This window comes from Anomaloglossus baeobatrachus, chromosome 2 (assembly GCF_048569485.1).
Source record: "Anomaloglossus baeobatrachus isolate aAnoBae1 chromosome 2, aAnoBae1.hap1, whole genome shotgun sequence".
Lineage (NCBI taxonomy): Eukaryota > Metazoa > Chordata > Amphibia > Anura > Aromobatidae > Anomaloglossus > Anomaloglossus baeobatrachus.
In genome coordinates, this window is record NC_134354.1 from 401,408,229 (window position 1) to 401,435,020 (window position 26,792).

The 26,792-nt window shown below is 47.5% G+C and overlaps 1 protein-coding gene across 1 annotated transcript in view; it reads left to right on the top strand.

The window, feature by feature from the left end:
- Positions 1 to 670: 670 nt before the first annotated feature.
- The window catches only part of CYP4F22 (cytochrome P450 family 4 subfamily F member 22), a 143,486-nt gene continuing 117,364 nt past the window's right edge, over positions 671 to 26,792 (top strand). Inside the window, exon 1 of the mRNA XM_075336096.1 lies at positions 671 to 749. The gene's annotated coding sequence lies outside the window, so the exon portion shown is untranslated. The remainder of the gene's footprint in view (positions 750 to 26,792) is intronic.

Here is a 26,792-nt window from a genome sequence, read left to right on the forward strand (position 1 = left end):
AAATCACTTGTAAGGCCACATCTGTAATATGGGATCCAGTTTTGGGCTCCACATTTTAAAAAGGGCATTCAAAAGTTAGAGTCAGTTCAAAGGCGGCTAACTAGACTATTACAAGGAATGGAAGGCCTCCCATATGATGACAGGTTGAAAAAGATAGATATGTTTAGCTTAGAAAAAAGACGTCTCAGAGGAGATCTCATTTATATGTATAAATACATGTGTGGTCAATATAAAGGACTGGCACATGACTTATTTCTTCCAAAGACAGTACTAAGGACCAGGGGGCACTCACTGCGAGTGGAAGAAAGGTGATTTCGGCAGCTAAATAGGAAAGGGTTCTCTACAGTAAGATTAGTCAAGAGGTAGTAATGGCAGATACTATAACAGCTTTTAAAAAAGGGCTGGATGATTTCCTCACTACACACAACATTGTGACTTAGTGACAAAATGACTTAGTGACAAAATATATAATTTGTGAAGGAAGATTGAACTAGATGGACCTAGGTCTTTTTTCATGTAACTGTAATTATTCAGATTTTTGTTTTATCAGGCTTGTAGTTCTAGAATCTTACCACCAGGTGGAGACATGATACAGGGAACAGGTGTCAGACACTTGAGCTGCTAGAGCCATTTATTGGTCTGAGATGGGCATGCCCAGAGGCATTTGAGACTTCAGGAAGTGTAAGCAAGAGATAAGTTACTGCTGAAGTTTGTACTGCGGAATTGCCTGATATTCTGCTCAGTGACAGGTAATGTCTGCATTTCTCTGCTTATAAGTGTCATGTTCGCACTACATGCTGTAATGATGGAAGAACAATGCATTGCATCATAAGCTTCTATATCAATGTTTTGTCTATGCTCTTTGTGACTCTTCAGCTGCTAAATCCCAGCATTTCCTGACAGTCCACGGATTCATGTGTTGTAAGGTGTTCCTGTCATCTTTAAGTCCTTGTGCAGACAGCTGTATTTTTGGTCTAAGTGCTATCGGTGAAAAAAACCCGAATCGCACTTAGACCAATGTTATTCAATGGCGCAGTGCAGAGGAACGACTTTATTCACTGACAGAATCTGTGTGTGAAAAAAAATGCAGCATGGTTGATTTTCCTCTGGAAATCAGATGAAATTCACCCATTGAACTCTATGGGTACAAGAAAAAAAACCAAATGCCACAATACAGCACCCGATTTTTATATATAAATTGCAATTCTGTAACAAAAGAAACTGTAAATGATCCTGTAAATGATTAAAAACCGCTGTAGTAAAAATAACAAACTTCATACGGATGACAAGTGAGAAAAAAATGTACGTAAAAATGAGTCTATAAACAATTGATCCAATTTTCATCTAGAAACATAGGAAGATTCTTTTTTTCTCACTAGGCATCCATGTGCTGTCCAATTTTTATGTTCCATAATTATAGTGGATCGAACTCAGATCAAAAATAGGGGCGTGTGAACCTGGTCTAAGGATGAGATTTATTGGTAACGTTGTAATATACCAAACTATGTGAAAATCATGTCACATTTATCAATATGGTGTAAGGGGTGGACGGACCCCTTACAAAGAGGCGCAGTTTCCCCCCCTGAAGATACCCCCGCTGGGGTAGACAAAGCCGTTAATGTTAATGTTTATGTTTTACTGTATTTGCACTGTATAGATGGGTTCCCCTAGTGGCCGGGTGGGACGGCTGTCCCAATAGAAACAGGGTAGGAGAAAGGAGGAGCCGGCAGCAAAGGGGCAGGTAGAGAGTGTGGTAGAAAAAAGGAGGGGAGTTTTTTGAGTCAGTCGAGTCCGGGACGGGAGAGAAGAACAGCGGGGGGCAGAGTGTGGGAGCTAGCTGAACAGCGTACGAAGAACAGAGAAAGAGAAAGTGTCCTCTATGGTGAAACAGGTTTGAGTGGGTCAGGTCTGCTGTAGCCGGAGTGGGAGCCCAGGTGAAGTAGAGTAGCCGGGCACACCCCCACGAGAGGAGACGACAAGAAGAGGTGTTCCCCCATCAGGAGTTGTGAAACGACGCTATCAGCTTACTGCCACTGTTGTGAAGATGTGTGCAATAAACGTGCCTTCTGATTCAACTGATCTTCGTCTGCAAAGTATTTATACATCTGACAGCGTTTTCTGTACCACCACACTCTGCCCCACCAAGCAATCTCTTGTCCCAAAAGTGACGGCGGAGCCGGGGGTAAGCCTAATAGAAAAAGGGGCCACGACTACAACCCCCGAGGCACCCCCGGCACCCCGTTACATGTGGCGTAGTCGGCAGGATCCGGATTATCAGCAGGGGGTCCCGATCCAAGAAGATGGAGACCAAGTGGTGCCTAAGGCGTTGGACCAGGCACAAGACGGCGGTAAGATGGCCGCCGTCTTCACGAGTACAGCGAGCGCGCGAAGAATTGGCGCCAAACGAAAAACCCTGAGTTGTCCGGCGAAGAAAAAGAAGTACAGAGTGCGCCGCCCAAAGAGGGGAGGTGCTGGCCCCAAGATGTTGCTGAAGACATGTGAAGAGGGCAGCGTTACAGAAAAGAAGAGGTGTCGCCTGAGCTGGGTCGATTTGATGTGCGAGACTGGGGGTGGAGTGTATACAAGAGCGGGAAAAGACGGCCCGCCTCCACCTTCCCCAGCATCTCCACTGTCCCTGGCGCCATTACAGGAAGAGCTGCAAAAGACGCCAACTCAACAACTGACCTTAAGTGAGATGGAGACTCAGATGAAGCAGCAAGCTGCAGCGGGCGCGCTGGTGGCAACCAGCCTGGGGAGAGGACGCCCGAGGCAGACTACAGCCGAGGAAGCCCTGACCATTAAACTACCGGCTGTGCCAGGAGGTCCGGAGCGGCCCGCAAAAATAACGTGGGTCACTTCCTGGGATGTCGTGACCGGTGAAACCTCCACGGAAGTCCGGGCCACCTACAAGACACAACTACAGCCGGGAAGCGAAATGCTGGAAGCACCTCTCCAGAGTCCGGAGGTGGTTACACCAGACAAGGTGGGTCCTCCAGCCCCCACAGAAGTTCCGGCCCCGGGAGAACAACATGCCCGGGAGTTAGAGGAAGATGAGTGGGGATTCTTCTGGGAGCCGGTAAAGCCGGCGCCCCTGACCCGACGACAGTCCCCACCGCCTGAAACCGATCCGGTGCAAAGAAAGGTTACTGGCCGAGACCGTGACCCGTGAGATGATGGCCGGTCCCCTTAGCGAAGAGTTTGATCGGCAGTGCACCGTTGGCACCGTGGTCAAATTCAATCAGGCGGAGGGCTATGGGTTCATAGAGGACGAAGAGACCGGGGATCATTTTTTTTATAACCGGGTTAACCTGGACACTGAGGGCTTGCCCCAACGGCTGCATACCCTGTACCCGAGAGAAAAAGTGAAATTCCGGAGAGAAGTGGGATGCCGGGGCCTATTTGCCGTAGGAGTGACCCGGATGCCCACTGCTCAAGAGGCCGCACAATGGCAACAAGAGATTGAATGGGAAGAGTGTCAGTGCCGGAGACGTACACAGCGGAGACCGGTGCTGGCTGAGGCTGCCCGGCCGAGAAACCCGCTGGCGGTGTCGCCAGAAGTCACTACCGGACTGTTAGCTGAGCCGGAAAAGGAGACGCCGGCGGTATTGGCGATTCGTCAAAGTATGGTGACACACCCGGTGGTCGTCGTTGGAAGTCCACAGCCGTCCCGACCCGCTACTCCGTCACCTCCGCCGGGAGTCGAGGGGCCAAAGCCGGAGCCAGAAGAATCGGAGACACCGGTCAACTATGAACCGTTCCGGAGGCTGCGCCGCTTGCCAGGTCAGTCACTCTCCGATTATGTGAGGGCCCAGCGGGCCGAATGGCTACGAGCTTATCACCCCGTGTGAATCCCAGTGACCGGAGAAGGGGGCCATATCCGTGTTAAGTACCGGTAGTGTTGAAGAACCGGTGAAGCTTTATAGGTTGTAACCATGTTTAAGTTACCGAGCCCGGAAGGAGCCTGATGCTGAACTGTGCGAGGACTCCCTCTGTGATGTTAAGGAGGACTTTATTGTTTGTGCTCCTGCCTTCAAAGACCGGGAGTGCTGTGAGAGACTCCGGGCAGAAGATCAGCAAAGACCGGGAGCGCCTGTTATGGCCTCCAGGCAAATCTACTGCAAAGACCGGGAGCTCCCTTGGAGGGACTCCGGGCGCCGGACGTATGCGCTCATTGATTGTGGTTTTATATGAAAGTTTTAAGGTTTTGAAAAATTTGTCTTGCTGCTAAGATCGTGTTTTGCAGGTGCGGGCCTTGCCGGGAGGCTAAGGCAAAAAGAGGGGAGGAATGTAAGGGGTGGACGGACCCCTTACAAAGAGGCGCAGTTTCCCCCCTGAAGATACCCCCGCTGGGGTAGACAAAGCCGTTAATGTTAATGTTTATGTTTTACTGTATTTGCACTGTATAGATGGGTTCCCCTAGTGGCCGGGTGGGACGGCTGTCCCCATAGAAACAGGGTAGGAGAAAGGAGGAGCCGGCAGCAAAGGGGCAGGGAGAGAGTGTGGTAGAGAAAGGAGGGGAGTTTTTTGAGTCAGTCGAGTCCGGGACGGGAGAGAACAGCGGGGGGCAGAGTGTGGGAGCTAGCTGAACAGCGTACGAAGAACAGAGAAAGAGAAAGTGTCCTCTATGGTGAAACAGGTTTGAGTGGGTCAGGTCTGCTGTAGCCGGAGTGGGAGCCCAGGTGAAGTAGAGTAGCCGGGCACATCCCCACGAGAGGAGACGACAAGAAGAGGTGTTCCCCCATCAGGAGTTGTGAAACGACGCTATCAGCTTACTGCCACTGTTGTGAAGATGTGTGCAATAAACGTGCCTTCTGATTCAACTGATCTTCATCTGCAAAGTCTTTATACATCTGACAGCGTTTTCTGTACCACCACACTCTGCCCCACCAAGCAATCTCCTGTCCCAAAAGTGACGGCGGAGCCGGGGGTAAGCCTGATAGAAAAAGGGGCCACGACTACAACCCCCGAGGCACCCCCGGCACCCCGTTACAATGGTGCACTGCTCATTATTAGTGCAGTATGAATTTTCTAACATATTAGTTCCTTTTTTGTGTCCCCAATGTAAACCAGTATTTTATTCCAAATAGTAGCGTGTTATTCATGATAATTTGTTTAAAAAATTATTAATTAGGTAATCCGATTAGCCTCATGACACGCATTGTAGTCACCTATTTACTGCCGACTATCACATGCCTCAACTGTCCGAGGACTGAAGAGCGGGTCATCATCATATTGTGTTCTAGCACAGTCCTAGGGGGGCTTTACACGCAACAACATCGCTAGCGAGATGTCGTTGGGGTCACGGAATTCGTGACGCACATCCGGCTTCGTTAGCAACGTCGTTGCATGTGACACGTACGAGCGACCGCTAACGATCAAAAATCGTGGATCGTTGACACGTCGTTCAAATCCCAAATATCGTTGATGGTGCTGGACGCAGGTTGTTCGTCGTTCCTGAGGCAGCACACATCGCTCCGTATGACACCCCAGGAACGACGAACACCGTACCTGCGACCTCCGGCAACGAGGTGAGCGTGACTTTCATGCGGCTGCTCTCCGCCCCTCTGCTTCTATTGGACGCCTGCCGTGTGACGTTGCTGTGACGCCGCACGAACTGCCCCCTTAGAAAAGAGGCTGTTCGCCGCCCACAGCGACGTCACTAGGAAGGTAAGTATGTGTGACGGGTACTAGCGATTTTGTCCGCCTCAGGCAGCGATTTGCCTGTGACGCACAAACAACGGGGGCGGGTGCCTTTACACTAGATCCATGAGGATTAGAACAGTTGAGTCAAATTTGTGTATTGTGTCCTTTATACAATTTGTTTCTATCAGCTCGAAATTGCCCTAAAGTGTTGCAACTTTTGGCATTTTTGCAGTCCTGGACGGCATTGCTAACTTTTTGAAAAGAGGAAAGAGCTTGGGTGGGATAGGCATGGGCATGCCCAATCGCGTCTGACAAATTCATCATAACTTATGCCACTAATGTGGTGTAAATGATCCCATAGGTATATGTGATAGGTACCTAGCACCTCATAATAAATTCTCTGCATTTTACACCACAGATAAAGTCTCTAACACCCTGGAGTAATAAGCGAAGGGGACACAGGGCAGAACCTCAACAGTTGTAGTTTTTATTATCCATTTCTATATTGATGGTATTAGTCTGGGTTGTTCCCCTTTTAGAAACAGACGTCTGTTGTTTGTGTGGAGTTTATGAAAGGATGTAACTTTCTATCTCACTGTCTCTTCCTCTTTTCTCACTAGATGAATTGGCAGAAACATTTCTATAGTCTGAGGAGTATAGCGCTATATGCACATGGCACCTTTCAGCCATGTAGTTTTCCCAGGTTAAGTTGTTTTAGGAGACCCCACGGTGGTTGTCCTAAAGAGTAATGATGGGTGAACTCTCAGCTATTTGGGATCAACGGGAAATAACCAGACTTGAAAAAACAAAACGGCTCTGGCTCTTTTTTACTTGATACTGTTAACTTGTATTTCTTCCCATTTATTTGAATGTGTGAAAACACTGCAAAACTCCTGTATTGCTGCTGCTGATTGCTGTATGTCAGGCAGCTGGGGGATCTTCCAGTATCTGTCAATCTCAGAATAGACTTGCCTAGCATTTCACCTAACACTTACCACAGTCTCACCATAGTCATAAGCTTTGAATAAAAAAAATTGATACCAAAATAATAATATTTTTTTTGTTGGGCCATATTGATACTGTGGTTTGGATTATGTGTTAATGAAAGTGGGTCCATCCCATATCCAGAATTATGTAGTCAAATAGTGACAGAAAATGAGTGTCTGCCATAGGCCTGAGAAAAAAGAGAGAGAGCCCAATGTACAGAGGACTGTGCTCCTACAACAGGGAGATGTGGACATACCTGTATAACAGTGAGACTAGTGATGGGCGAACCTGAACTGTAAAGTTCGCAGCTCGTACCAAACACATAATGTTTGTACACACGACCCCGAACACGAGCATTCCTATGAAGCTCGTGTTACAGTTCAGGTCCAGTTCGGGTCCATGGGCTGTAAAAAAAAACAAAAAAAAGCACATTATTAAAAAACATTCTGATTATACTTACAGGTCCCGCGACGCATCCTGCAGGCTATGACATCATTGAAGGTGCTGTTAACTTCCAGGGGTATTCATTGCACTGCTCGTCACACGGCAATCTTCGGCTGTTTTTTTCCGTGTTTGCGGTGACGCTAGGGTTCACCCGAGTCCATGGCTCATGGACTCGATTGAACTTTGACTATCACTCTGCGAGTGTCGCATCGCATCACCCGGCACGGCACACACTCTCCTGACAGGTGCAGGTAGGCTGCATGTATTTCCATGTATCGCATGTATTTGCCCCTGTACGGAGAGTGTCATGCCATGCGGGGTGATGCAATGCGAGAATGCACGAGTCATACGCAAGTGGAATCATACCCTCAGTGTCAACCTGCTTCTCGCTCGTTACAGAGTGATGAAGCAGAGCTGACATGGCTCGCTCTCCTTGTTTCTCTCTCTGTAGAGACGCTTGTCTTTACAGAGTCATGAAACGGAGCTGACATGGCTCTCCCTGCTTCTCGCTCTGTATAGACGCTTGTCTGTACAGAGTGATGAAGCAGAGCTGACATTGCTCTCTCTGCTTCTCATTCTGTAGAGACACTTGTCTATACAGAGTGATGAAGCAGAGCTGACATTGTTCTACTTGTTGACTACGTCGTACTAAGGATTTTTTTTATAATAAACATGGAGTATCCTAATTTTTTTGTTTTATTTCTAATAAAGAATTTTTTTCTGTGTTGTGTTTTTTTTACTGTTTACTAGAATTTCATGGTGGCCATGTCTAACTTGGTGTGACACCATGAATTTCGGGCTTAGTACCAGCTGAGAATACAAAGCTAGTATTAACACCTTTATTACCCAGCGTGCCACCACCATCAGGGCCACTGGACGAGTCGGGTAAAGCACCTAGAAATGTCGCTAAGAAACAATGCGCCATTTCCAGGGGTGGCTGCGGTTATCGGCGTGGGGGGCCCAGAATGCTTGGGTCTTACCACGGTGAGAATCCCAGCCTTCAGCTGCCTGGCTTTACCTGACTGGCGATCAAAATACGGCGGGAGCGCACACATTTTTTTTAATATTTTTTTAAAATAATTAAAAAAAATTAATGGGCTTCCTGTATTTTGATTGCCAGCCAAAGTAAAGCCAGGCAGATGGGGGTGGCAGCCCATAGGTGTCCGCTTTATCTGCGCTGAGAATCTAAAATACTGTGCCACGTCTTCTCTTTTTAATTATTTATTTATTTTTCCACTACTATATGTGTGAGGGACCCAACAGCCAATCACAGACACTGTCACACAGAATGGGCATCTGTGATTGGCTGTTGGAGTAACCTGGAATCTGCCCATACATTCCAGATGCTAGAATGTATAAACTGGTTTCAGGTTACTCCAGCATCCAATCACAGACGCCCACTCTGTGACAGCGTCTGTGATTGTCTGCTATTTTAACAGTAAAATAAAACAAAAACACAGAGAAAAAAATATTTTATTAGAAATAAAATAGAAGACATTTAGGACTCCATCTTAATTACTCAAAAAAAAACTTTGACATAGTCCAAAGGCGGGCGAGCATCTTCAGCTCTGCTACATCTGACTTACAGGACTTTCCATGACGTCATAGCCATGTGACCAGTATGTAACCCAATGTCTGTACAACATTCATATCAGATTGGTCACATGGCTATGACGTCATGGAAGGTCCTGTAACCCGGGGGCACAGCAATGATCAGACACGAAAGCAGAAGGGGCTGTTACACAGAGTCTGCTGAACGCGTCGCGGCAGGGGTAGGTATAATGAGAATGTTTATTATTAACTATACAGTGGAACCTTGGTTTATAACAACAATCCGTTCTGGGAGTGTGCTTGTAAACCAAGTTACTCATCTAGCAAAGCAAGATTTCCCATAGGAAATAATGCAAGCTCAGACAATTTGTTCCACAACTTGTTCAATGTCCCATCCTGGTCCGCTATTGTGCCATTCCACACAGGCACAAGCACGCACAAACACACACAAACACACATGTTATGCTCACCTTACCTTCCGTTCCCTCGCCAGCCTCCTGGTTCATATAGTTCACCGGTACAGGATGTATATCTGGTAACCATCGCGACCGATGCCGGAGCTTCCGCTGCACAGCGCTGACGTCAAAGGCATGAGCGGCTGACAGCTTGCCTCTGATTGGTCAGCGCGCTTCCTTTGAGAAGCGGCTGACAGCGGAAGTTCCTCCATCGTCGCGATGGTTAACCGATACACATCCTGTACCAGGAAACTACAAGAACCAGGAGGCCGGCGAGAGAATGGAAGGTAAGGTGAGAATAATATGTGTGTCTTTGTGTGTGTTTGTGCGGACTGCAAGAAGGGTCAGAGCATGGCGAAAGTACAGAACCGGAAGTGTGCGGAGAGTTTTTGCTCGTACAGCAAAGCATTGCTCGTAAACTGAGTTACAAATTTACAGCAAGCTTTGCTCGTATAGCGAAATACTCGCACACAAAGTTACTCGTAAACCAAGGTTCCACTGTATTCATTACTTTACAGCCCCATCCCATAACTGTAAAATCCAAGTTAGGTGTTCGGAGTTATCTCAGAACCCGAACTCAATCTTTACAAAACGTTCGAATGAGGTTCTCGAACACGAACATCGGGGGGTTCGCCCATTACTAACTGAGACAAATTTGTATCTTTTGCGTCGGTGAGGCATGTCTAGTGATGAAAGCTGAGTGCCTTCATTTTGAGAGTTGAAATACATACAGTATATTCATACCCCATGAACTTTTAACCTTTTTTTTTACGTTACACCTACAAAATTATATGTACAGTATTTTATTGGGATTTTATGTGATATACTAACACTAAGTAGCAAGTATTTGTGAAATGTAAAAGAAATGATACATAGTATTTTAAATATTTTCAAAATATAAATCTGAAAATTGGGATGTGCCTTTGTGTTCAACCTAATTAATCGGTACCTGAGAGGACCACCTTTTGTTGCAAGTCTTTGGGGTCTGTTCCTACCAGCTTTGCACATCTAGAGGCTAAAATACTTGCCAATTCTTCTTTGCAAAGAAGCTTGAGCTCAGTGAGATTGGATGGAGGCGTCTGTGAACAGCAATTTTCAAGTCTTGCCATTCACACACATTAATATGCTTTGATCTAATCCTTTCCACTGTAGCTTTGGCAGTATATTTAGAGTTGTTGTTCTGCAGGAGGGCGAAACTATACCCTAGTCTCAAGTATTTTACTGCCTCTAACAGGTTTTCCTTCAGGATTGCCCGGTATTTAGCTGCGTCAACTCTTACCAGCTTCCCTGTTCCTGCTGAAGAAATGCATCCCCACATCATGATACTGCCACCAACATGTTTGATCAAGGGGAGGGTGTTTTCAGGACGATGTGCAGTGTTAGGCTGCTTTCACACATCCGGTTTTAGCAGTGCGGCTAAATCCGGCTCTAAAACCTATGCAACGGATGCAGAGAAAAAAACGCATCCTTTGCATAAGTTTTTACATGCGGCCCGTCCGTTCTTTGCCAGTTGCGGCACGCTACTGAGCATGCGCAGTGCAAAAAACCGGCATCCATAGGCATGCATTGGAAAAAGCACCGCATCGTCCGGATGCGGCGCAATGCGTTTTTTTTTGCCGGACAAAAAAACGTGCCAGGCAGCGTTCCATCCGGCTGCCGCATGGGCTAAATATGCCGCATCCGGCAACAACCGGACCGAACGCAAGGCCATGCGGCACAATCCGGCACTAATGAAAGTCTATGCGGAAAAAACGCAACCGGCGGCAAAAAAAAACGATTGCGTTTTTTCTGCAAAGAGCCGGATTGTGCCGCACAGCAAAAACCGGATGTGTGAAAGCAGCCTTAGCGCTTTGTATTTAGCAAAAAAAGTTTTACTTTGATTTCATCTGACCAGAGCACCTTATTACACATACTAACTGCGTAACTTCATAGCAAGTGGAAAAAAATGCTGTGATCAGATGTAGAACTATTTAGGCTAATTCCAAAACACTATGTGTGGCTCAAGGCTAACACTGGACATCACCCTGAAAACACCATCCACAGCATCAAACATAGTAGTGGCAGTATCATAATGTACACATTCTTTTTTTCATCAGGAACACAGAAGAAGGTCAGTGTTGATTGGAGGATTAATAAAAATACGAAGCAAAATGCAGGGCAATCCTGGAGGAAAACCTGTTAGAGGCTGCAATAGTCTTGAGACTGAGGCATAAGTTCACCTTCTAGGAGGACAAGGACCCTAAAGATACTGCCAGCATGCATGGTTTTAATCAAAGCATATTCATGTGTTTTAACGTCCCAGATAGTGTTGAGCGAGTAGTTAACTATTTGTTCTCGCTATGCTGTTAGCGAGTATTATCCGCTACTCACATATTCGTTACTAGTAGCAGGCGCAATGTAAGTCAATGGGAAATACTCGTCAAGTAGCGAGTAACCCGAAAGCCGTACTTTTCGTGCGAGTGGCGAATAGTACGGCTTTTGAGCTACTCGCTACTTAGTAACTATTTCCCATTGACTTACATTGTGCCCGCTACTCGTAACGAATATGTGAGTAGCAGACAGTACTTGTTAACAGCATAGCGAGTACGAATAGTTAACTACTCCCTCAACACTAGTCCCAGACTTAAATCCCATTGAGAATCTGTTGCAAAACTTGAAAATTGCTGTTAACTGACGCTCTCCATCCAATCTCATTGAGTTAGAGCAAGTTTGCAAGAAACAATGGGCAAAAATTTCAGCCTTTAGTAGACATGCAAAGCTGGTAGAGATTTAGGACTTGGTTGCGCCCCACTATTCTTTTATGCTAATTGTCTGTGTTGCAAAGGTAATGTGTTTTAGGTACCTAGTATGCTGTTAATGTATTCGATAAAATGACTACTGCTTCGAGAGACGTGTGAGTCCCTGATGTAGCAGATCCAAGACTGTGTAGTGGCCGACACCACCTAGCGGTTGGGCAAGAGCAGCGGTGGGTTAAATGTTAGATAAGATAGGGGAGGAGTGACAAATGGTCAGGGGGGTTGGTTAGAGAGACGGGCCTAGTGAGAAGGAGCTTTGCAGAAGAGTTTGAGGAGTAAACTTGTGGCACGGTGTCAGGAGCCAGTCAGGGAACCTTGAGGTAACCTCTTAAAGGTCCGGAGCCTACGTCTCAGCCCGGCGGGCTCAGGGAACTCATACGACTAGACAGCTGTCAGGGCCCCCATAATCAGACAGTGGTGAGAAGAAGCGTGGGGGAACGGAGACACAGGTGCAGCTTGCAGACTAGTTCCAAGATAGTGGAGATAGGTGGAGTGGGAGTACCACAAAGAAACAGTAACTGCAGAACCGTCAGCATTAAGGCCATGTCTGTCATAGAGTGGAAAGGATAAACTGTTCAAGTTTTAGTTTGCCAAGAGTACTACGGTGTCACGTGTATGTCTACTGCGTCCACGACGGGGACTGGTTGCGAGGTGATGGACACCAACCCAACAAAAATAGTAAGTGTCATACACCCCATCCGAAGGCCTTCACACGCACTGTCTCTCTCTGGTAGAGGAGTGCAGGGCCCCCACAGCCCGGCATTTGTACCTTCCTTCAGAGACATACCTCAAAAGACTTGCAGCAGTAAGTTCAGCAAACAGTGGTCCTTTTATTATTAACTCAGAGTCTGGATTCAAATGCACATCAGAATTTTCAGACTTATATTTTTTAAATATTTAGAATACCATGTATAATTTCCTTAATACTTCACAAATACTTGCTACTTTGTGTTAGTATATCACAAAAAATACCAATTAAATACAATTAAAGGGAATATGTCAGCAGGTTTTTGCTATGTAATCTGAAGACAGCATGCTGTAAGCGTTAAATTAGGAGCATGACAACCTGGAAAAAGGGCCGACTAGTCAGAGGAACTAACGCCCCTGTGACTAGTCACAGGCCTAATTAGCATATGTACAGCGAGGTTTATAAGTTGTTTTTTTAAACATTCATATTAGTGAATAGCGTAATACAGGGCTGGTTAGGCAAGAAATTTGGGCATACAGGTTACATTGCTGGGTTGGAGGGTATTAGGTACCTGACTGATTCCCTTTAAGTATGCCGTTTTGCAATCACAATGTGCTCTTATACCCAAATCTGACAACTTTTTAATTCCTTCATTTGCCACCTCTGCCATTTATTAGTCACTGTTTCATTTAAAGCATTCTGTATCATAGCTTGCATAACTTTATATAGCTATAGCTTTCCTATCGTTTTCTAGATACTAATACACATCAAACATGAATTAGAAATGTATTTCTAAAGGCTTTGTGCTCGTTGCCAGAATGGTGAAGACTATAGTGTTTTTTCTGCTTTCAAAGATACTAAAGTCCAGCAGAAACCTGTCTATGAGACTGAGGATTCCTTTGTGAGAGAGTGGGCAATTTGCCAGTCTTCCCGGGGTTTGTGCCATGTTGTTTTGTAATGTGTGAGGACCACTGAAGATTCTCTGTTGGTGTTTTATGCACATTGGACTGAGTTCATACCTTTTAAAATAATGTGAAAATGTGTAATAACCATGCTGGAAATTCACATTAGTGCTCGCTCACACCAACGTATAACACGGACGAGGGCTATCCAATGTTTTATCCAATAGCACCAATGTTATACTATGGGGCAGTGGAGATCTGGCGATGTTTTCTCCTGCCCATTCTGCATGAGAAAAAAGCACAGTATGCTGCGAGTGACAGCTCAAATCAGATTGTGCATACCCATTCAAGACTATGGGTGCATGAAAATCATCGGACTGCACTCGGATGACATGTCCACCGACTCATAGAATGAAAATATCTCCATCTTCTTCTTACCAGTGATACGATTCTTTCCTCTGAGAGGATTAGATCCTACTAAGCTGACACTCTGATCAAGCTTTGATCAGTGTCAGCATGGAGTCAGAGATAGATAGCAGACTCTGCGTGGAGTCAGAGGTAGATGGCAGACTCTGCGTGGAGTCAGAGGTAGATGGCAGACTGCGTGGAGTCAGAGGTAGATGGCAGACTCTGCGTGGAGTCAGAGGTAGATGGCAGACTCTGCGTGGAGTCAGAGGTAGATGGCAGACTCTGCGTGGAGTCAGAGGTACATGGCAGACTCTGCGTGGAGTCAGAGGTAGATGGCAGACTCTGCGTGGAGTCAGAGGTAGATGGCAGACTCTGCGTGGAGTCAGAGGTACATGGCAGACTCTGCGTGGAGTCAGAGGTAGATGGCAGACTCTGCGTGGAGTCAGAGGTAGATGGCAGACTCTGCGTGGAGTCAGAGGTACATGGCAGACTCTGCGTGAAGTCAGAGGTACATGGCAGATTCTGCGTGGAGTCAGAGGTAGATGGCAGACTCTGCGTGGAGTCAGAGGTAGATAGCAGACTCTGCGTGGAGTCAGAGGTAGATGGCAGACTCTGCGTGGAGTCAGAGGTAGATGGCAGACTCTGCGTGGAGTCAGAGGTAGATAGCAGACTCTGCGTGGAGTCAGAGGGAGATGGCAGACTCTGCGTGGAGTCAGAGGGAGATGGCAGACTCTGCGTGGAGTCAGAAGTAGATAGCAGACTCTGCGTGGAGTCAGAGGTAGATAGCAGACTCTGCGTGGAGTCAGAGGTAGATGACAGACTCTGCGTGGAGTCAGAGGTAGATGACAGACTGCGTGGAGTCAGAGGTAGAGGGCAGACTCTGCGTGGAGTCAGAGGTAGAGGGCAGACTCTGCGTGGAGTCAGAGGTAGATGGCAGACTCTGCGTGGAGTCAGAGGTAGATGGCAGACTCTGCGTGGAGTCAGAGGGAGATGGCAGACTCTGCGTGGAGTCAGAAGTAGCAGACTCTGCGTGGAGTCAGAGGTAGATAGCAGACTCTGCGTGGAGTCAGAGGTAGATGGCAGACTCTGCGTGGAGTCAGAGGTAGATGACAGACTCTGCGTGGAGTCAGAGGTAGATGACAGACTGCGTGGAGTCAGAGGTAGATGGCAGACTCTGCGTGGAGTCAGAGGTAGATGGCAGACTCTGCGTGGAGTCAGAGGTAGATGGCAGACTCTGCGTGGAGTCAGAGGTAGATGGCAGACTCTGCGTGGAGTCAGAGGTAGATGGCAGACTCTGCGTGGAGTCAGAGGTAGATGGCAGACTCTGCGTGGAGTCAGAGGTAGATGGCAGACTCTGCGTGGAGTCAGAGGTAGATGGCAGACTCTGCGTAGAGTCAGAGGTAGATGGCAGACTCTGCGTAGAGTCAGAGGTAGATGGCAGACTCTGCGTAGAGTCAGAGGTAGATGGCAGACTCTGCGTAGAGTCAGAGGTAGATGGCAGACTCTGCGTAGAGTCAGAGGTAGATGGCAGACTCTGCGTGGAGTCAGAGGTAGATGGCAGACTCTGCGTAGAGTCAGAGGTAGATGGCAGACTCTGCGTGGAGTCAGAGGTAGATGGCAGACTCTGCGTGGAGTCAGAGGTAGATGGCAGACTCTGCGTAGAGTCAGAGGTAGATGGCAGACTCTGCGTAGAGTCAGAGGTAGATGGCAGACTCTGCGTGGAGTCAGAGGTAGATGGCAGACTCTGCGTAGAGTCAGAGGTAGATGGCAGACTCTGCGTGGAGTCAGAGGTAGATGGCAGACAGTCATTTGATGACCTGTCATTAAAAGAACAGTGATTTAAAGAATAACTAAACTTTTATTTAATAATTTGTGAAGCAAGGAAAGTTCTGAAACTTTGCAAATTACTTTATAAACAAATGTGTCTTCATTCTTGTACAAAAGAAGCATGTAAATGACTGCCCTGCTGGTCTATTTTCCTGACTTTACCTGCATTGATATCAGAACATTCTCATTTGGAGTACAGATGATGGCATTGAAAGGGTTGGCTAAGCCCTTGTACCTCTGGAGATAAGCTGCTGCAGGTGATTGTTCTGTAAGCACAGTGCTCAGAGGAGGAGGTAAGTGCTGATGCTGACCCTTTCAGTGCCATCATCTGTGCTCCAAATGGGTATGTTCTGTTATCAAGGCAGGCAAATACATTGAGGAAAAGTGAGGCACTTACATGCATTTATTTACTGGAATGAAAACAGATCTCCTTAAAGTTATTTGCAAGGTTTAATGATGACAAAAATGATTTAAAAAACAGTTTAGTTATTCTTTAAATATTTGGTGTCTTCCTGCTTTGCAATGGCTGCCATCCTGCCAACCAGCGTGTGCTTATCAGAGTGTTACCGCCTCTCCGGCCAGTCTTTACACCAAATTTATTTGAAAAATGTAAACTTTAGTATTGTAACTAACTTATTATTACTGGCATCCAGGGGCGGACTGGCCCACCAGGAGGTCGGGAGAACCCCCGGTGGGCCCCTGCTATTGATGGCCACGCCCCCTAGGCCCCGCCCCCCTACCCCTCCTGGGCCCCTATGGATGTGTGTGAGAGGCCCCGCCCCCGCGGCCGGTAATTTCACTAATCATATCGGCACATTGCCCGGAGAGCGAGCAGGGGCCCCCGGGGGGGGGAGTGCAGGGGCCCAGTTCCGGGGACCGGAGTCCTCAGCAGGAAACTGTGGCTGCTGTCTCTTTAAGGCACGCAGACCACAGTGTCCTGCTGCTTTGAGCTTCATCTGTGGGCGGAGCTACCGCCCGGCGTCCTGCTCTGTCCCAGAGAGATGAAGTGCCAGCCAGCAACCCCCAGCACAGCGCTGGCCTCCGGCGCTGTGTGGGCCCCCTCTCATCCGTGTCCGAGCAGTAAGTGCTACCCCCCTCCCCCCCTCGACCTGTATACTCCCTCCCAGCCACCCAGTTTATGGGCCCCAGTGAGCTGCATGGGCTTTCCCCACCTCAGGAGCTGCGTGTGCGGGCCCCCAGGAGCCGTGTGTGTTGGTGCGGGCTCACCTCTGCTACATCTGCCCTGTGCTTGGTGTCGGCTCAGCTCTGCTACATCTGCCCTGTGCTTGGTGTGGGCTCAGCTCTGCTACATCTGCCCTGTGCTTGGTGTGGGCTCAGCTCTGCTACATCTGCCCTGTGTCTGGTGCGGGCTCAGCTCTGCTACATCTGCCCTGTGCTTGGTGTGGGCTCAGCTCTGCTACATCTGCCCTGTGTCTGGTGCGGGCTCAGCTCTGCTACATCTGCCCTGTGCCTGGTGCGGGCTCAGCTCTGCTACATCTGCCCTGTGTCTGGTGCGGGCTCAGCTCTGCTACATCTGCCCTGTGTCTGATGCGGGCTCAGCTCTGCTACATCTGCCCTGTGTCTGGTGCAGGCTCAGCTCTGCTACATCTGCCCTGTGTCTGGTGCAGGCTCAGCTCTGCTACATCTGCCCTGTGTCTGGTGCAGGCTCAGCTCTGCTACATCTGCCCTGTGTCTGGTGCGGACTCAGCTCGGCTACATCTGCCCTGTGTCTGGTGCGGGCTCAGCTCTGCTACATCTGCCCTGTGTCTGGTGCGGGCTCAGCTCTGCTACATCTGCCCTGTGTCTGGTGCGGGCTCAGCTCTGCTACATCTGCCCTGTGTCTGGTGCGGGCTCAGCTCTGCTACATCTGCCCTGTGTCTGGTGCGGGCTCAGCTCGGCTACATCTGCCCTGTCTCTGGTGCGGGCTCAGCTCTGCTACATCTGCCCTGTGTCTGGTGCGGGCTCAGCTCGGCTACATCTGCCCTGTATCTGGTGCGGGCTCAGCTCGGCTACATCTGCCCTGTGTCTGGTGCAGGCTCAGCTCGGCTACATCTGCCCTGTGTCTGGTGCGGGCTCAGCTCGTCTACATCTGCCCTGTGTCTGGTGCGGGCTCAGCTCGGCTACATCTGCCCTGTGCTTGGTGCGGGCTCAGCTCCTCTACATCTGCCCTGTGCTTGGTGCGGGCTCGGCTCCTCTACATCTGCCCTGTGCTTGGTGCAGCCTCAGCTCTGCTACATCTGCACTGTGCTTGGTGCGGGCTCAGCTCTGCTACATCTTCCCTGTGCTTGGTGCAACCTCAGCTCTGCAGCAGCCGTGTGTGCGGGCCCTAAAAAGCCGCGTGTGTGTCTATATGTGCAGCAGAGTTGTGTGTGTATGTATGTATGCAGTAGAGCTGTGTGTGTCTGTCTGTATGTAGCAGAGTTGTGTCTGTATGCATGTATGCAGCAGCTACAGAGTTGTGTGTGTCTGTATGTATGCATGTATGCAGCATCTACAGAGTTGTGTGTGTCTGTATGTATGCATCTATGCAGCAGCTACAGAGTTGTCTGTATGTATGCAGCAGCTACAGAGTTGTGTGTGCCTGTATGTATGTATATATATATGTATGCAGCAGCTGCAGAGTTTTGTGTCTGTCTGTATGCAGTAGAGCTGTGTGTCTGTATAAATGCAGTAGAGCTGTGTGTGTCTGTATGCTGCAGAGTTGTGTGTCTGTCTGTATGCTGCAGAGTTGTGTGTGTCTGTCTGTATGCAGTAGAGCTGTGTGTGTCTGTATGTATGCAGCAGAGTTTTGTGTCTGTATGCAGCACAGTTGTGTGTGTCTATGCAGCAGAGCTGTGTGTGTCTGTATGTATGCAGCAGAGCTGTGTGTCTGTATGTATGCAGCAGAGTTGTGTGTGTCTGTCTGTATGCAGCAGAGCTGTGTGTGTCTGTATGTATGCAGCAGAGCTGTGTGTGTGTATAATAGGCCTACATGTGTGTAAAAAGGTGAAAGTCTAGGACTAATAGCAGCAGTCTTCAATTAGATCTTTGATTGTAGTTCCATGAAAAATAAATATTTTGATGGTTTTCCACATTTTTGAAAATTTCTGGATTATCAACGGCCAACGGAGGGGGGCGGCAAATTTGACGACCGCCCCGGGCGGCAAAAGCAGTAGCTACGCCACTGCAGGGGCCTCTCATACTCGCCTGTCTGCAGACTCCCGGTGCCATGTCCGCTCCCGGTACCGCGGCTCTGGCTGTGTGCAGACTGCCAGGACACCTCCGATAGCTGCAGGTCCTGGCGCTGATCACCTGATGCGGTCACCTGATGGAATCAGCTGACAGTGATAGTGACAGCGGTGACGCCGGCTTTTTACTACCCGGCCGGCTAAACTATCAGCTGATGCCGTCAGGAGACTTTATCAGCTGATTACCGCCGGGTCCTGCATTGATCGGTCTGACAGGAGTCTGCACAGAAGTGTGTGGGTTTTTTTTCTTTTTTTTTTTTGCACTGTTGCATCAGCTGATTGTATAAACGTCTTTTATACAATCAGCTGCTGTGTCATGGAATTCACATCCTTGATCCTGACACATCATCTGATCGCTTTGCCTTCCAGCAACCGATCAGATGATATTGGATCTGGATTGGACGGCGCGGGACCCTGACCCAGGATTACTGCGGAGGGGGGTTCTTTATTTCAATAAAGATGGAGTCACTAATTGTGTTGTGTTTTATTTCTAATAAAAATATTTTTCTGTGTTGTGTTTTTTTTTTTATCTTTACTAGAAATTCATGGTGGCCATGTCTAATATTGGCGTGACACCATGAATTTCGGGCTTAGGGCAGCTGATAATATACAGCTAGCTCTAACCCCATTATTACCCAGCGAGCCACCCGACATCAGGGCAGCTGGAAGAGTTGGATACAGCGCCAGAAGATGGCGCTTCTATGAAAGCGCCATTTTCTGGGGTGGCTGCGGACTGCAATTCGCAGAGGGGGTGCCCAGAAAGCTTGGGCACCCTGCACTGCGGATTCCAATCCCCAGCTGCCTAGTTGTACCTGGCTGGACTCAAAAATATGGCGAAGCCCACGTCATTTTTTTTTTAATTATTTAATGAAATTCATGAAATAAAAAAAGGGCTTCCCTATATTTTTGGTTCACAGTCGGGTACAAATAGGCAGCTGGGGGTTGGGGGCAGCCCATAGCTGCCTGCTGTACCTGGCTAGCATACAAAAATATGGCGAAGCCCACGTCATTTTTTTGGAGGGCAAAAAACTCCTGCATACAGTCCTGGATGGAGCATGCTGAGCCTTGTAGTTCTGCAGCTGTCTGCTCTCCTGCATACACTAGTGGAGAATGAAGAACATATTGAAGGAGGAAATGACATCAGATCTTTTTTTTCAACAATCTTTAATGGCATTGTTCACTGATAAAAAAACGCATAAAAAAGCAGTGAGCAAAAACGCAGCCAAAAACGTGGTAAAAACGCATCGTGTTTTTACCGCGGGTGCATTTTTGTGCGTTTTTCTGCGGCCAAAAACACACAAAAAACACCTAGTGCGCACATACCCTTAGTGTGCAGAGAGCCGCAGAGGATGGAAGACAGAGGAGAGGCCACCGGTGCTTGGAGCAGGTAAGCGCTCAGTGAGCCGAAGATGCAGGGAGAAGGGCCACATAAGATGGAAGCTATATGTGGCTATATGGGGAGAGGGGCCACATTAAGATGGCAGCTATATGTGACTATGGGGAAAGGCCACATAAGATGGGAGCTATATGTGGCTATATGGGGAGAGGGGCCACATTAAGATGGTAGCTATATGTGGTTATATGGGGAGAGGGGCCACATTAAGATGGCAGCTATATGTGGCTATATGGGGAGAGGGGCCACATAAGATGGTAGCTATATGTAACTATATGGGGAGAGGAGCCGCATTAAGATGGCAGCTATATGTGGCTATATGGGGAGAGGAGCCGCATTAAGATGGCAGCTATATGGGGAGAGGGGCCACATAAGATGGGAGCTATATGGGAAAAGGAGCACATGGGATGTGATCTGCTGGGGAAAGAGGCCATAATGGGATGGGATCTGCAGGGGAAAGAGGCCATAATGGGATGGGATCTGCAAGGGAAAGAGGCCATAATGGGATGAGATCTGCAGGGAAAAAGAGGCCATAATAGGATGGGATCTGTATGGGGAAAGAGGCCATAATGGGATGGGATGTGTAGGGGGAAAGGAGCCACATGGGATGGGATGTGTAGGGGAAAAGAGGCCATAATGGGATGGGATCTGCAGGGGAAAGAGGCCATAATGGGATGAGCTCTGTATGGGGAAGGTCGTCCATTCCTATTTTAGCAGGGCTCCTTTAGTAATAATTTTTAAAAACTGTAAAAAAAAATCATTTAATACAATAAGAGTGACAGTGACTGGAACAACTGGTGCTGGACAGGAGAGTGACGGTATTGGAGGGGAAGGAGATTTTACTTTAAATTACTTGTATTTTTTGGTTGAGGAAATTGCGTGAAAATGGGTGTGGCTAACAGAATGGATGTGGTTACAGAATGGGTGTGGTTTTCAAATGGGCGGGGTTTACAGAGAACCTGTTAAAAATTTGAATCCCACCCCTGCTATATACAGTATGGTAACTGCATGGTGCTGGTGGGCCCCAAGATTGATTTTTCCTGGTGGGCCCCAGGTACTCCAGTCCGCCGCTGCTGGCATCCAAGGATATACGCAATACGATCAGTTCTTTTAAAAATAAAAAAAAATCTTTTTTTGTTCTGTAAGAAAATGGTAGAGAGATCTCAAGTGGTAACTACATGAAAGGGTCATAATGAAAGGAGCTCTGTAAGAGTGGCTTTGGTGGACTCTTTCCATTCATTCAACTCATGAATGGCCATTCTAGACTGTTGCATTAGCTACTTGAGGGGCAATGAATTAAGAAATACTGCTCTTTCCAAAGTTAATAACTATTTAAAATGATTACTAACTATTATCGGTTGGACAACAGCTTTAATAAAACAAAGGTTTTTTAAAATTCCAGATTAAAGGGAACCAATCACCAGAATATTCATATATAACCTAAAGCCAGTGCTATACTGGCACTATCAGGCTGATTCTCTACATACCTGTAGTGGTCAGCTCGGATGTATAGGTTTTGAAATCTAAGAAAGTAAAGTTTATAAAATCACCAGCTTTTTGAGTGACAGCAGCTGAGGATCAGATAATATCTGGGGGGTATTCAGAGTTATCCCCTCCCCTTTTAGAATTAGCATAAGTATTATACAATTGTTTTAATTTTTGACTTACAGGACGTATGCTGAGGTCATACCCATGTGACCAGAAGGGGCGGGCCTTAGCCAACAAAGCTGATACCAGGAAGCAACATTTTTCTTTTGGCTGAGGCTGCGCCCCTTCTGGTCACATGGGTATGACTTCACACAGGTCCTGCAAGTCAAAATGTAAATCTATTGTATAATACTTGTATAGCACTAGCTTTGTGTTATCTACGAAAATCCTGGTGATTGGTTCCCTTTAAAGAATTATGTTTATTAAACCAGGAACAAACCTCAACTCTCTCTGCTGTATCTGTAGCTTTACCTTAGCCAGACAGAAATATTCCATTTTCACCTTAAAAAAGCTGAGATGAGAATAACCCTTTAGAGCTCCTAACTTGTTATGTTACATTCCTATAACGAGCTGTGTGTCCACGGGAATTGAGCCCTACCTTTGTGATATAGGTTGTGGAAAAACTCCTGGATATATTCTAGTCACAAAAAGATAGGGATTTTTGGTTTTTGGTGAAATTTATGTAAAACATGAAAAGTTCACGCTACAGTGATATTTTATAATAAAAGTAAAGGATTTAAGTAGAAGCATGCAATGGTGATTTCCTCATCTCAAACAATTAATTGATATAAAAGCCAACAACAGTGGTGGGTATAACCCTCCTCCCAAAAAGGCAATGTCTCAATACCTTGTCATGTCGCCTTGCGCATCAATTACAGCTTGACAACAATATTTCATGCTGTTTACAAGTGGAGTTACTGTCTGCGGAGGCATGGCATCTCACTCCTCTTAAAGGGTGGACCTCAGGTCATTGAGGTTCTGGGATACAGAGTTATGAGCCTCTACACGGTGGCTCAGCTGATCGCATAGGTTTTCTATGGGATTTAGGTCTGGAGAAAGTGTAGGCCACTCCATTTGAGATATCCCAATCTCCAGCAGCCGTACCCTAAAGATGCAACCTCAAAGATTAATTATGTTATTCCAGTGGTAGGGTCTTCTCACTGTACCATTCACAGTGTAGGGCAGTTCTGTAGTGACTAGACACACACCTGCCAACACTGTAATATCACCACCAAAGGCTCATCTGGTGACAACAGTGGCTGATGCATAGCGCTCTCCTTGACATCTCCAACATCATTGGTGGCCATAATTTCTGCTCAGCATGAATTGACTTTCATCAGTGAATAGCACTAAGGTCCACTGGTCCCTCATCCAGCGTAGATGACACCTGTGCCTGGTGATGTGGTCAGGTACCCTTTCAGGTTGTCTAGCACGCAGACCACGCTGATGTAAATGGTTTTGAATGGTCTGATGTCACACTTGTGTGCCTCTCACCTCCATTAAATGTGCCTGGAGTTGTGTGTCGATTATCATCCGGTTCCAAATGGCACTGTACAAAATAAAGTGGTCATCATTGTGGGATGTGGCCAAAGGACGCCCACTTTTATGCCTTTCTGTGACTCTTCCTGTTTCTCTGTATTTCTGTTGCAACCTGTTGTTGATGACACTCTGTGACACTCTAAGCTCAGTGGCCACTTTTATCTGAGAACATCCTGCTGAAGCCTTGCAATAACGAGGTACTGTTGATCAACTGTAAAGGGGGCTTTACACGCTACGACATCGCTAATGCAAACTCGTTGGGGTCACGGATTTGGCGACGCACATCCGGCCGCATTAGCGATGCCGTTGCGTGTGACACCGATGAGCGATTTTGCATCGTTGCAAAAACGTGCAAAATCGCTCATCGGTGACATGGGGGTCCATTCTCAAATATCGTTACTGCAGCAGTAACGAGGTTGTTCCTTGTTCCTGCGGCAGCACACATCGCTCCGTGTGACACCGCAGGAACGAGGAAGCTCTCCTTACCTGCCTCCCGGCCGCTATGCGGAAGGAAGGAGGTGAGAGGGATGTTACGTCCCGCTCAGCTCCGCCCCTCCGCTGCTATTGGGCGGCCGCTCAGTGACGTCGCTGTGACGCCGCACGGACCGCCCCCTTAGAAAGTTCGCCAGTTCGCCGGTTCGCCGGTCACAGCGACGTCGCCGGGCATGTGTGACGGGTCTGGGCGATGTTGTGCGGCACGGGCAGCGATTTGCCTGTGTCGCGCAACAGATGGGGGCGGGTACCCACGCTAGTGATATTGGGACCGATATCGCAGTGTGTAAAGCCCGCTTAAGGTGTCGTCTTCCTTTCATATCAAAATGTGAACAGAATGATGAGAAGGACTGTTTAACTTCCAATTGTAATTGAACCCCAAAATTTATTGTGTGATTCATGGATCAAACACCTTTTGTGAATTTTGCAATTAAGCTCCTTGTTAGAGAACAGCAAGTGCAAAAAGTTCTGCAACCTTGTACAGTTGGATACGTGCTTTCAAAAGTCACATTAATTCACCTTAACAGGTTAGGGTGCATTTTAAGATCATCCTGAAATTTTCCAAAAAGCCAAATATCTCTAACTTTTTGTGAGTAGTGTTGTCACTATGTGACTGCAGGTGTCACGCCTAGTCATGGAAGGACTCTAGGTGAGCAGATTAGGAGGGGATCATGGAGTCACCTCCAAGCTCTCACCTGAGGCTGAACCCTGCACGCACTAATGTCCCTAGACAGTTCCTTTCCTCTGTGCACCAATCACGTGCCTAGGCCTTCGCTGACCCTAAACTCACCTTAGCTAGTGAGGGCCAGCAAAACACTAACGTTTGTAAACCTGTGGTGTAGAATCAGCAAACCAAATTTGCAGCAAATCCTTTATTACAGCCCTATTGCACTATACAAAACCATACTGTATGTAAGGCCCTGTGTGCACACTGCGTTTTTACCCGCGGTTTTGCCGCGGAAATTTATAGAGAAATGTTTGTGATCTTTCTTCAGACATTTCCCAGCAAAACCTATGGGGAAAAAAAATAGCTGTGTGCACACTGCGTTTTTTTCTCAAGAAAATTCTTTCTGAAGAATTTCTTGAGAAAATTTCTTGAGAAAATGTGCATGTCACTTCTTTTCCGCAGGTAGCTGCGGTATTTCACTCCGTTCACTGTAATGTAATCGCGAAATACCGTGGGTATACCGCAGGTAGCAAATCATGTGCGGTATACCCCCGGTATAGCCGCAATTTACCTGCGGTAATGCTCATCACTGCCTGTGGTTTTGCAGGGAGTGATGTCATTATGACAGAAAGAGGAAGCGGAGCAGAGTAAACACACAGATCACACTCCCTGGACGCCGCACAGAAGCACTTCCTCCGTCGGGTGCCTGTGCAGTCTGTATCCCGCTCCAGCCCCGCGGCTGCCTGCACTTCAGCATGTCAGTGTCTGCCGGCAGTATCAGCAGCTGCTCATGCTGCAGTGCTGACAGCCGCGGGGATGCCGAGCGCTGCTGTCAGGAGGTTAGATGAGGTCATTACCTGCTGTGACGATCTCTTGCCTCCTGACGTCAGCGCGGTCACTGCCGTCTATGCCCGTCTCGCGGGCGGCCCGAGACTGTCACTAGCGGTGACGTCACGGGCTCTCGTGATACTGCTGAGAACGCGGCGAGCATAGAAGTCAGTGACAGCGCTGACGTCAGCAATGTAGGAGATCGTCACAGCAGGTAATGATCTCATCTAACCTCCTGATGGCAGCGCTCGTCATTCCCTGCAGTGACCTGGGCTGACCTATTGATGTTAGCTCAGGTCACTGCATTACTCTCCCAGCCAATATGGAACATTATGTTCTACATTGACTGGGACAGTGACTATGGTATGGATCGCCGTGGGACCCCCTTATTGGATTACGCCGAGCCCGGATTTGATTGTTCTTGTCAATAAATTGGTGAAAGAGGGAATGTTTTGGGGAGTGTTTTTTCAAATAAAACTTTTTTTGTTGTCTATTTTTTATTTCTTACTGACTGGGTTGGTGATGTCAGGTATCTGATAGACGCGTGACATCACTAACCCTAAGGCTTGATGCCAGGTGACATTACACATCTGGCATCAACCCAATATATTACCCCTTTTGCCACTGCTCCAGGGCAACGGGATGAGCTGGCTAATGGACGCGCCACTTCTGGGGCGGCTGTAGCCTGCTATTTTTAGGCTAGGGAGTGCCCAATAACAGTGGACCTCCCTAGTCTGAGAATACCAGACCACAGCTGTCTGCTTTACCTTGGCTGGTAATCCAATTTGGGGGGACCCCACGTTTTTTGTTTTAAATTAGTTATTTAATGTAAAATAACAGCGTGGGATGCCCTCTGTTTTGGATTACCAGCCAAGGTGAAGCTGCCAGCTGTGGTCTGCAGGCTGCAGACTGTCTGCTTTACCCTAGCTGGCTATAAAAGATGGGGGGACCTCACGTCGTTTTTTTTTTAATTATTTATTTATTTTTTGGCAAAATACAAGGCTAGGCACCCTTTAGTGCCACTAAATGAATGGTGCCAGCTTAGAATATGCAGGGAGGTGGGACATTATATAGGTCTTTCTCATCTATTATCTATCTCTCTATCTATCTCTCTATCTATTCATCTATCCATCTTTCCCTCTATCCATTATCTGTCTATCTATCGATTATCTATCATTATCTATATTATTTATTGCAGTTACAGCATAAAAAAACGCAGGGACCAACCTGCGGAAAAACCGCAGCAAAACCGCGGCAAAAACGCATGCGTTTTCCGCGGTTTTGGTGCGGTTTTTTACCGCAGGTGCGGTAATCTTCATCTCCCAGAAGTTTCTCAAGAAATTTTCTTGAGAAAAATCACTTTTCTAGTGCGCACATAGCCTAATATGGCAAGTCGTAAAGTTGCGCGAATCATAAGATTGCGTTAATCCTAAGTTTGTGCCGAGTCCTGAGGTTGTG